Here is a 9,177-nt window from a genome sequence, read left to right as displayed (position 1 = left end):
AACTACTATGTATAAAATAGATAAACAACAAAGTCCTACCGTAGAGCACGGGAAACTATATTCAATACCTTGCAGTCACCTATGATGAAAAGAATATATATGTGTGTGTATAACTGAATCACTGTGCTGTACACCAGAGACTAACACAACATTGTAAATCAACTCTACTTCAATAGAAAAAAGAAAAGGAAAAAAGTAAACTCAAAAGCTGTCTTCCACTGAGACACCGGAGCACGTGGGCCGCCTGCAGGTGGGAGACGATACCGTGCAGACTTACGAGGAGAGGGTGCTGGGGAAGGTCTTAGTCCATTTGAGCTGCGATAACAAAATCCTCAGGCTGAGCAGCTACAACAGCAGGAATTTATGTCTCTCAGTTCTAGAGATGAAATGTCCAAGACCAAGGTGCCAGCAAGTTCACTTCCTCATCAGGGCCCTCTTCCTGGCTTGTAGACAGCCACTTTCTTGCTATGTCCTCTGAGAACAGAGAGAGGGGGCTCTGGTCTCTGCTTTTTATAAGGGCACTAATCCCACCATGGGGGGCCCCATCCTCATGCCCTCCATCCAGAGGCCCCACCTCCCAACACCACTGCACTGGGGCTGAGGGCTTCAGCATATGAATTTTGAGGCGACACAAACATTTAGCTCATGAGGGAGGACGGTTCCACCTACGGGTGTTAGGCAGGGCACAAAAACAGCCCGGGCCAGGGGAAGACCCAAGTGCTGCGGGACTAGCTGGGTGTAGTCGCGGCTCCGGTGGAGAGGGGCCAGGCGCTCAGCGGCGAGCCCGCACAGGCACAAATGAACCACTGTCTGCTCGGATTGCTTCACTGACGCTCAGTCACAGGCTTGTCACTCAGACCTCGCACTTGGCCTTCATTCACACTACTGCACAGTCACAGGCTGCACCATTCTGGATACTACACAGGGCCCACAGGCTTGAACTACTTTAAGGGACAGTCTGGTGACCACAGGGAAGAAGCCAAGAGATAAGGCAGCATCTACTGGATGCTCAGGTCCCACAAGGGGAATTTGTCTGGCATCCTTTCCATGCAGTAAAAGTGGCAGACTATAAAGCAGCAGAGACTCCCACAAGGTAGAAGGCATGTGTGAGCACTGACAATGTCAAGCACTGCACGTTAAGAAGGGTGACACAAACTACAAAGTTGACAGCCTTTCTCCGGTAAGACTGCTGAGTTGAAAACCAAATTTTTGAAACTGCTCCAAAAGATTTCCTCACATTCAGGGCCAGCTTTCATGATCACATATTAAAAATCTTGACAGAGCACCCACCATGTTCCGGCCCTGTGCTGGATACCAGGTTACGTCACTGAACAGCACAGGTGCCGTCCCCGCCTCTACTGAGCGCAGGCTGGTGGAGAAACACCCATAGTTACACAATTAATTAATGCTGTCGTGAAAAAGGGGCCACGACTGCCATGACGTTGAGTACCAGGGGTCCGATCCAAATGGAAGTGTGGCACAGGAGAGGGGAATTGGGGACAGTTTTTTTAAAGTAGATATGGTTTAAACAGAGACCTGAAGGATAGAGGTTAGCTGAGTGTATCTGTCAGCTAGAGCTGCTATAACAAAACACCATCGACTGGGCGGCTTAACAGATATGCATTCCTCACAGTGAAGGAGGCTGGAAGCCCACGATCAGGGTGCCAGCTTTTCCTGCCTTTGTGGAGCAGGACCCCATCCTCGGTTGTGTAAGATGGTCCCCTCGGCTTTCTCCGCAGACTGAATCTCCAGTCTCCTAACAAGGCTGGGGAGAGGCAGTTGTGGGAGGTGAGGGCACCTGCAGATATAACTTCTCCAGTATTTTTCAGCCTTCCTCCCTTTCCCCTACTCCCAGGTGCATCTGGACAGCCTTCTCCTGGGCTTCGTGAGGGTGTTGCAGTGTCAATTGTGTGGACTTTCAGGCTTCTGCACTGCCAGATTTGGCTTTGCTCTGCCTTCCAGCTTCCAAAACCCAGTCGTCTCTGCTCCTGTTCTCTCTAGTAAAGTATGGGGGGCTTCAGGAGAGACCAGGATGGGGGGCAGGTGTTCATGCTGCCATCTTTCCCTGGAAGTCAGCACCCCAGAGCTGTCAAGGAACACTTACACTTCTGTAAGAAAGGAGAAGGCCCCAGAACCTCTTGTTCCTCTGCTGCTGTGTGGATACCAACACCTCAGACCTGCCCACTTGGCTGCATCAAACCAAACTAAGCAAAACAAAAACACACAGACAGGAAACTCGGTCAGCTCAGTTCTGGAACTAGACAGACCCAAGGCCTTGAGAACCACCCATGGCCCTGAGCCACCAAAGCCAAAACGAGATAAATATAGAAACATGTCCTCATCTCCCCAACATAGTGATTGATGAAATGCCCTTTGAGCCCAGAGAAGTGATTTCTCTTTCTGAAGTCTTTATAAAGAAACTTTATAAAAAGAGTCACAGAAATCCGAAATAAAAGAGAAAAAGCAACTGAACCATAATCCTGTCTGCTACCCACAACACACGATTTTGTTCTGTTTTGTTTTTTCTGATTTTCAAACAGTCCATGGATGTTCATAATGTTATAAAGTCTATTTATATGTCAACTCTGGTTGGTTTGTGAAAGTGGGTTTTCCTCTAATCCTTCCAGTGCCTAAACTGGGCCTCTGTGGGAAGAGCATTAACTGTTGCAGGTCAGTAACACAGAGAACAAAGCTTTAATTGTCTAATACAGGGATGGGGGCCCTCGCCTCTCCTTCCAAGAAGCCCTTGGTCAGGTACTTAAGTAAACTCAGGAGGCAGAGAGAGCTCTGGCAGTGACCTGCAGGTTGCAGAACCCTGGCTCCGTCAGTCTGCCCAATGTCTACCTTCCTCCCTATCACAGCCTCTTTCTGGGAGGTTAAGACATCCGGTGTCACAGCTTCACCACATTTCAGAGTTAGTAAGGGCCCTCGAGGCTATCTAGCCCCATATTCTGCACAGCGCTCAAATCTCCGCACCCCTGACTAGTGGGCGTCCACCCTCTGCTCGCGTGCTCCCGTGGCCAGGAAACTCACTACTGCAAGGCTCCAGTGAAGTTCCAGGCTACGGAATTCATCAAGCCCTCAGCCCCTAATTTACATATTCTTCTGAGTGGATTCTGATCAGGTAGCGCGGCCAGGTTGGGCACTGCAGCAGGGTATGGGGTGCCCAGGTGGAATGTGGGTTCCAGGCTGGATGCCAGAGACTGAGTAAGCGGGCTTCACAAAGAGACAGCCTTGCCCCGGCCCCACGCTGATGTCTGCGTTGGGGCCTGGAGGAACTGGGACCCTGTAGGATAAAGGTGGAGCTCACTTTGCCTCTCTCGGTGCTGTCGGAGGGAGAGTTTGGCCCCCTGCACTTGGTGAGGACTCTTTCCAAAACTCCAGATAATCCACATGCGCGTGGACCTGAGGTCCTGCACTTTCTCTGTTCCCCACTGCCAGCTCCGTCCATCTGAATGAAGCCCAGGATGCATTTAAGACCATTTTTCCTGGGTGACGCATGGTCATAATCCAAGGTCTGGGCCCTGATCCAAGTTCTAAGAGCTCAGTCTGAGTAGCAGCCTTAACGCACTCGGTCGGTGGACGCTGCCCCTCCGATTCTAACCAGACTGAGCAAGGAGATCCCCCCAGGAGAGGTCAGCAGATGTAACTGGGGAGCAGAATGTCGCTCAGACCTGCAGAGCTGCCCATAAAGAAATTCATTCCGGGCACCGTGTGGGATTTGCTCCGGCCAGGGGAGCTCAGGGATGGCTGCTGGCAGGACCTTCATTATTCATTGCCTGAGCAGTGGACATTAAGTGGTTTCCCATTTTTTCCCTTAGTACTACTAGCAGCGTTGTTACAGGGTATGTGCATCCTCAAATTTACTTAAAAGTGCAAAATTGCTCTCCAAAGTGATTAACCAATTTACACTCCATCAGCAGTGTAAGAATTTCAGTTGACCTGCATCTTTTGAAAGACTTAGACTCACTTTTTTTTGTATTGCAAACTGAAGGGTGTGCAATGTTATCTCATAACATTATGCGTTCATTTGTAGTTCCCACTCTCCATGCACAAGTTTGTCTTTGTATGTTTATTAGCTATTCAATTTCCTGTTCACATCATTTGTTCACCTTCTTGTTGGACTGTGTGTATTCTTACTGATTTGTTTGCAGACTGTTTTGCGATTACTAAGCCTTTGTTTTTTTATGTTGATTGAAATTATCTTCTCTGATACTATAGATCAAGGGTCGGCAACCTACGGCCCTTGCCCATGGTCTGTTTTTATAGGCCCCTGAACTAAGAATGGTTTTTACATTCTTAAAGGTTGGTAGAAAAAAAAGATGAAGGAGGAAGAGGCGGAGGAGGAAGCAGAGGAGGAGAATGAACAGAGATGGATGGTCTACAAAGGGTAAAATATTTACTATCTGGATGCTTACAGAAGATGTTTCCTGAACTGACTTCCAATTGTTTTCTAAGTTAGTTTTTATATACTTAATTTCAACATAGTCATATAATGTGTCGCTTGTTTATCATAATATGATAGAATAATTCTGTGGCTCTGTTTCAGTTCTCTGGTCTCATTGGCCTATCCATCTATCATGGCGCCAATTTACTAGTGTTCCAGAATAAGTCTTGATATTTGACAGGGCAGATCTGTCCCCAGCCCATATTCTTCTTTAATCCCCAGCAACCGAGCAACCTCCCCACTTGGTCATGATGATCAAGGTTGACTCACTGTATGAGCTGATTTTATACTTAACACATTTCAACTGCCAGCACGTAAGAATTAAGGTGTTTTTCCTTTATCTGGCCAATTATTTCACTGCTATTCTTGACAGGAAGTGAGTATTTTCCAACCCAGGGCACATGTTTGTGTTAGTGGGAATTAGAAAGCTTGCTAGAAGACCCGGACATCACTTTGGGGACATCTGTTTGGCTCTCTTTGCCTTTCTGCTTGCTTCTAGGGCAGGAGCTGAGCTCTTAATTAATTACGACTTACACTGAGCAGTAATATCCCCTGAGAAGCAACCTGCACTACAGAAAGCATAGCAAATAGTAAATTGCTGTAGAGACAACCAAACTGACCGAGTGTTTATTTCTCTAAATATCATTATGTACCCGAAACCAATCTTCTTGGAGATCCAGCAGTTACATTCGCATAATCATTCCAAATTCCAGCTTAACTTCAGCAGCAGAAATGATTCATAGCAAAGCAGAGCCAACTGGACTGCAGCTGGATTTTTAGATCTCTACATTTCACGTTTTCAAGTGTTTAAACAGTTTTGTCGAGGCATCATCTACATACCTTTAAATTCACTCATCATAAAGGTACAATTTAATGATCTTTAGCAAATGTATGGAGTTGTGTGATGATCACCACATCCAGTTTCCATTTCCATAAGCCCAGAAAGTTCCCTCATGTCTGTTTGCAGTAATTCAGGTTAATTAAGTAACCACTCAGCTGCTTGCTGCCTCTATAAATTTGCCTTTTCTGGATATTTAATAGAAATGAAATCATATACTCATGAGCCTTTTGTTTCTGGCTTCTTCCACTCTGGTTTAGCAGTGCTTTTGAGGTTCATCGATGTCATGGGATGTATCAGCAGGTCTTTTATTCCCCCCTTTTATTGCTGAATATCCGATTGCAGGCATAGGACACACTGTGTTTATCCATTTATTAATGGACATTTGGATTTTTCCTAGTTTTTGGTTCTTATAATACTTCTCTAAACATCTGCATATACATCTCTGTGGGGACGTGTGTTTTCATTTCTCTTGGGCAGATTCCTAGGAGTAGAACTGCTGGATCAAGCGGTAAGTTTAACTTTCTAAGAAAGCCCCAGACTGTTTTCCAAAGACATAGAAATTTTAAATTCCCACGGGCAGTAGTTTCTCCACATCCTTGTCTTTCTTGGTTTTGATCTTTCATTGCAGCCATCCTACTGAGTGTGCAGCCATATCTCACTGTGATTTTAATTTGCATTTTTCTAATAACTAATGATGTTGAACATCTTTCATGAGCTTATTAACCATTTGTATAACTTCTTTGGTGAGATGTCTGTTCAAATTTTTGACCATTTTTATATTACGTGATTTGGTTTTTTAATCAACATGTTCAGAAATTTCTTTATATAGTTTAGATATAAATCCTTTATGAAATGTGTGATTTGCAAATCTTTTATCCCAGTCTATAGCTTGTCTTTTCATTTTCTTAATGGTGTCTTTTGAAGCCCAAATGTTTTAAATTTTAAAGTTCAATTTATCAATATTTTTCTTTTTTAGATCTTGCTTTTGGTGTCATTTATAAAAATGTGTAGCCCAATCTAAGGTCGCAAAGATTTTCTTCCAATGTTTTCTTCTATAAGTTCAATAGTTTTAGCTTTTACATTTATGCCTATGATCCATTGTGGGCTAATTTTTTGTTTATATTGTGAGATGAAGGTCTAAGTTCTTTTTTTTTCCCCCCTGGCATATGGCTATTCAATTGTCTCAGCAGCATTGTTGAAAGTATCATCCTTTTGAATATGATCAATGATACTGTAACAATTTTGTATGGGAAAAGATGGCTACTAGACTTACTGTGGTGACCTTTTCAAAATGTATACAATTGTCACATAACTATGTACTACACCAAAACTAAACTAAAATAATATTGTACTTCAACAACATTCCATTTTTAAAAATTACCCTTTCATCACTGAATTGAATTGTTTGGAAACTTCATAGAAAATCAATTGGCTATAAAAGTGACAGTCTATTTCTGGGCATTTAATCCTGTGCAACTGATCTGTGTTCCTGTCCTTGTGTTAATACCACACAGCTTTGATTAGTGAGGTTTTATAGTAAGTTTTTTTTTTTAGTTGTCTGTTGCCTTTAATTAACATCTAAATAGATAACATATTCTATAATTATATTATGGAAATGTCTATCAGCAAAATAGATAAAATTTTTGTTGGATGCCTATGAAAGAATGGTTATCAGTCAGATTCATCCAAGATTTAGCAGCAGCATCTACGCGGCCAGGGTGTGGTCAGTGTTTGGGGACGGAGGTAAATATCCGTAATCCATACATGCCTTTGATTTCTTCTTTTAGTGCCTGATTTACCATCTGGTGCTGCTGGACAGTTCTCTTCTCCTTAAATTCTTCTGATTCTATATGAATCTCATACATTGCCCCACAGCCTCCTGAAATGTCGGTGACTTTGATAGCTGTAGCTCGAGGAAACTTTTCTTTGAGAATTTGGGTCACCTTGAGCTCCCCCTGGGTCTGCGAGGCAAACATCCGCTGGGCACAGTGGAGAAGAGGAAGCCCGCGGGTCCCGCGGAGTAGAGGCGCCGGCGCGGCCGGGCTCCACGCCGCCATGCCCGGCCGACGCGCCCCTATATAGTAAGTTTTAAAGTAAGTAATGTATGTCCTTAATTTGTTCTTTTAAAATATTGTTTTGGCCACTCTAAGTGTTTTGCATTTTCGCATAGGTTTTTTTGCTTGTTTGTTTCTTTGGTTTTACTCAGGTTATCAATTTTTACCAAAAAGCTCATTGGGAGTTTAACGTCAATTTGGAGAGAATTTCCCTCTTAACAACAGTAAGACTTCAAACCCAGAAGCCTGGAGCATCTCTCCATTTACTTAGATCTCCTTTACTTTTTCTCATGTTTTGTAGTCTTCAATGTACAAGTCTTATATTTATTTTGTTAATGTATTCCTAAGTATTTTATTCTCTGTGATGCTAACGTAAATTGAATCATTTTCTTAATTTCATTTTTGGATTTTTCTTTGCTAGCATATGACAATACAGTTGATAATCTAATATTGATCTTGTGTCCGGCAACCTTGCTAAACTCATTAATTTTTGTTCTTATTAATGTTACATGGATTCTCTAGCATTTTCTATATACAGAATCTTATATTCTGAGAATACAATTTTATTTATTCCTTTCCAACCTGGATGGGTTTACTTTTAGTTGTTGTTGCTTTGTTTTTGCCTATTTTACTAAAATTTTCAATACAGTGTTGAAAAGAAGTGATGAGAGTGGACACTGCTACCTTGTTTTTGATTTTGTGGGAAAAATATTCACTTTTTCACCAGTAAGTATGATGTTAGCTGTAAGTTTTTCCCAGAAGCCCTTTATCAGTTGTGGATGATCCCTCTTACTCTCAATATGTTGAGAGTTTTTATTACAAATGGGTGTTGGAACTTGTTGAATGCTTTTTCTGCATCTTTTCAGATGATTGTGTGGATTTTGTCCTTTATTCGGTTAATATATTGTATTATAGTTATTGCTTTTCAGATATTAAACCAACCTTGTATTCCTGGGGTAAATTCCACTTGGTCATGCTATATTGTCCTTTTCATATAATTGCTGCATTCAGTTTGCTAATATCTTGTTGAAGATGATTGCATCAATGTACATTAGGGCTATCGGTCTATAGTTTCTTTTTTCCTGGAGATGGCTTTGTTTGGATTTGATATCAGGGTAATACTGGACTCCCAGAATGAGTGGAAAAGTATACCCTTTTCCATTTTCTGAAAGAGTTTATGAAGGATTGAAATATCTTCTTTAATTATCTGATATTATGTCTTCTTTAATTATTTGAAGCCATCAGATTCTGAGACCTCTTTGTGGGAAGTTGTAAACTAATTCAATTTCTCTACTGCTTAGAGTCCTATTCAGATTTTTTATTCCTTTATGAGTAAGTATTGGTAATTTTTGTCTTTCTAAGGATTTGTCCATTTTATCTAAGTATTTTGGCATAAATTTGTTCATAATAGTTCCTTATAATCCTTTTCATCTTGGTAGGATCAGTAATAATCCTTTCTTTCATTCTTGATTTTGGAAATTTGTGTGTTCTCTCTTTTTCCCTATATCAATCCAGCTAACACGTTTCCATTTTATTGATCTTCTCAAAGAACCAATTTGGGTTTCACTGATTTTTCTCTGTTGTTCTTCTGTTTTCTATTTCATTGATTTCACTTCTCATCTTCATACTTTCTTCTTTGGGCTTTGTATTTAGTTTGGCCTACTTTTAGTATTTTCTTTTTTTTTTTAAAGTATAAATGTAGTTGTATTTAAATACTAAAATTATAACAGATCAGCCCCAGTGCCACCTGGAGGATCCTTAAGGGCCACCAGCGGTCATCAGACCACACCAAGAAAACCGCCGATTTATGTCTATTTATATATCCCAATAGAGAG

General features: G+C 42.0%; 1 pseudogene across 1 annotated transcript; it reads right to left on the bottom strand.

Annotated features, from left to right (window-relative positions):
* Positions 1 to 6,841: 6,841 nt before the first annotated feature.
* Positions 6,842 to 7,356, bottom strand: LOC102544399 (bolA-like protein 3 pseudogene; annotated as a pseudogene). The gene has a single exon (XR_001458943.3). The product of XR_001458943.3 is annotated as a bolA-like protein 3 pseudogene (transcript).
* Between the last annotated feature and the right edge of the window lie 1,821 nt (positions 7,357 to 9,177).

Source organism: Vicugna pacos, chromosome 28, assembly GCF_048564905.1.
Source record: "Vicugna pacos chromosome 28, VicPac4, whole genome shotgun sequence".
NCBI classification, from domain to species: Eukaryota; Metazoa; Chordata; class Mammalia; order Artiodactyla; family Camelidae; genus Vicugna; species Vicugna pacos.
Note: the sequence above shows the minus strand (reverse complement) of the source record. Positions and strands in the feature narration are given on the sequence as shown.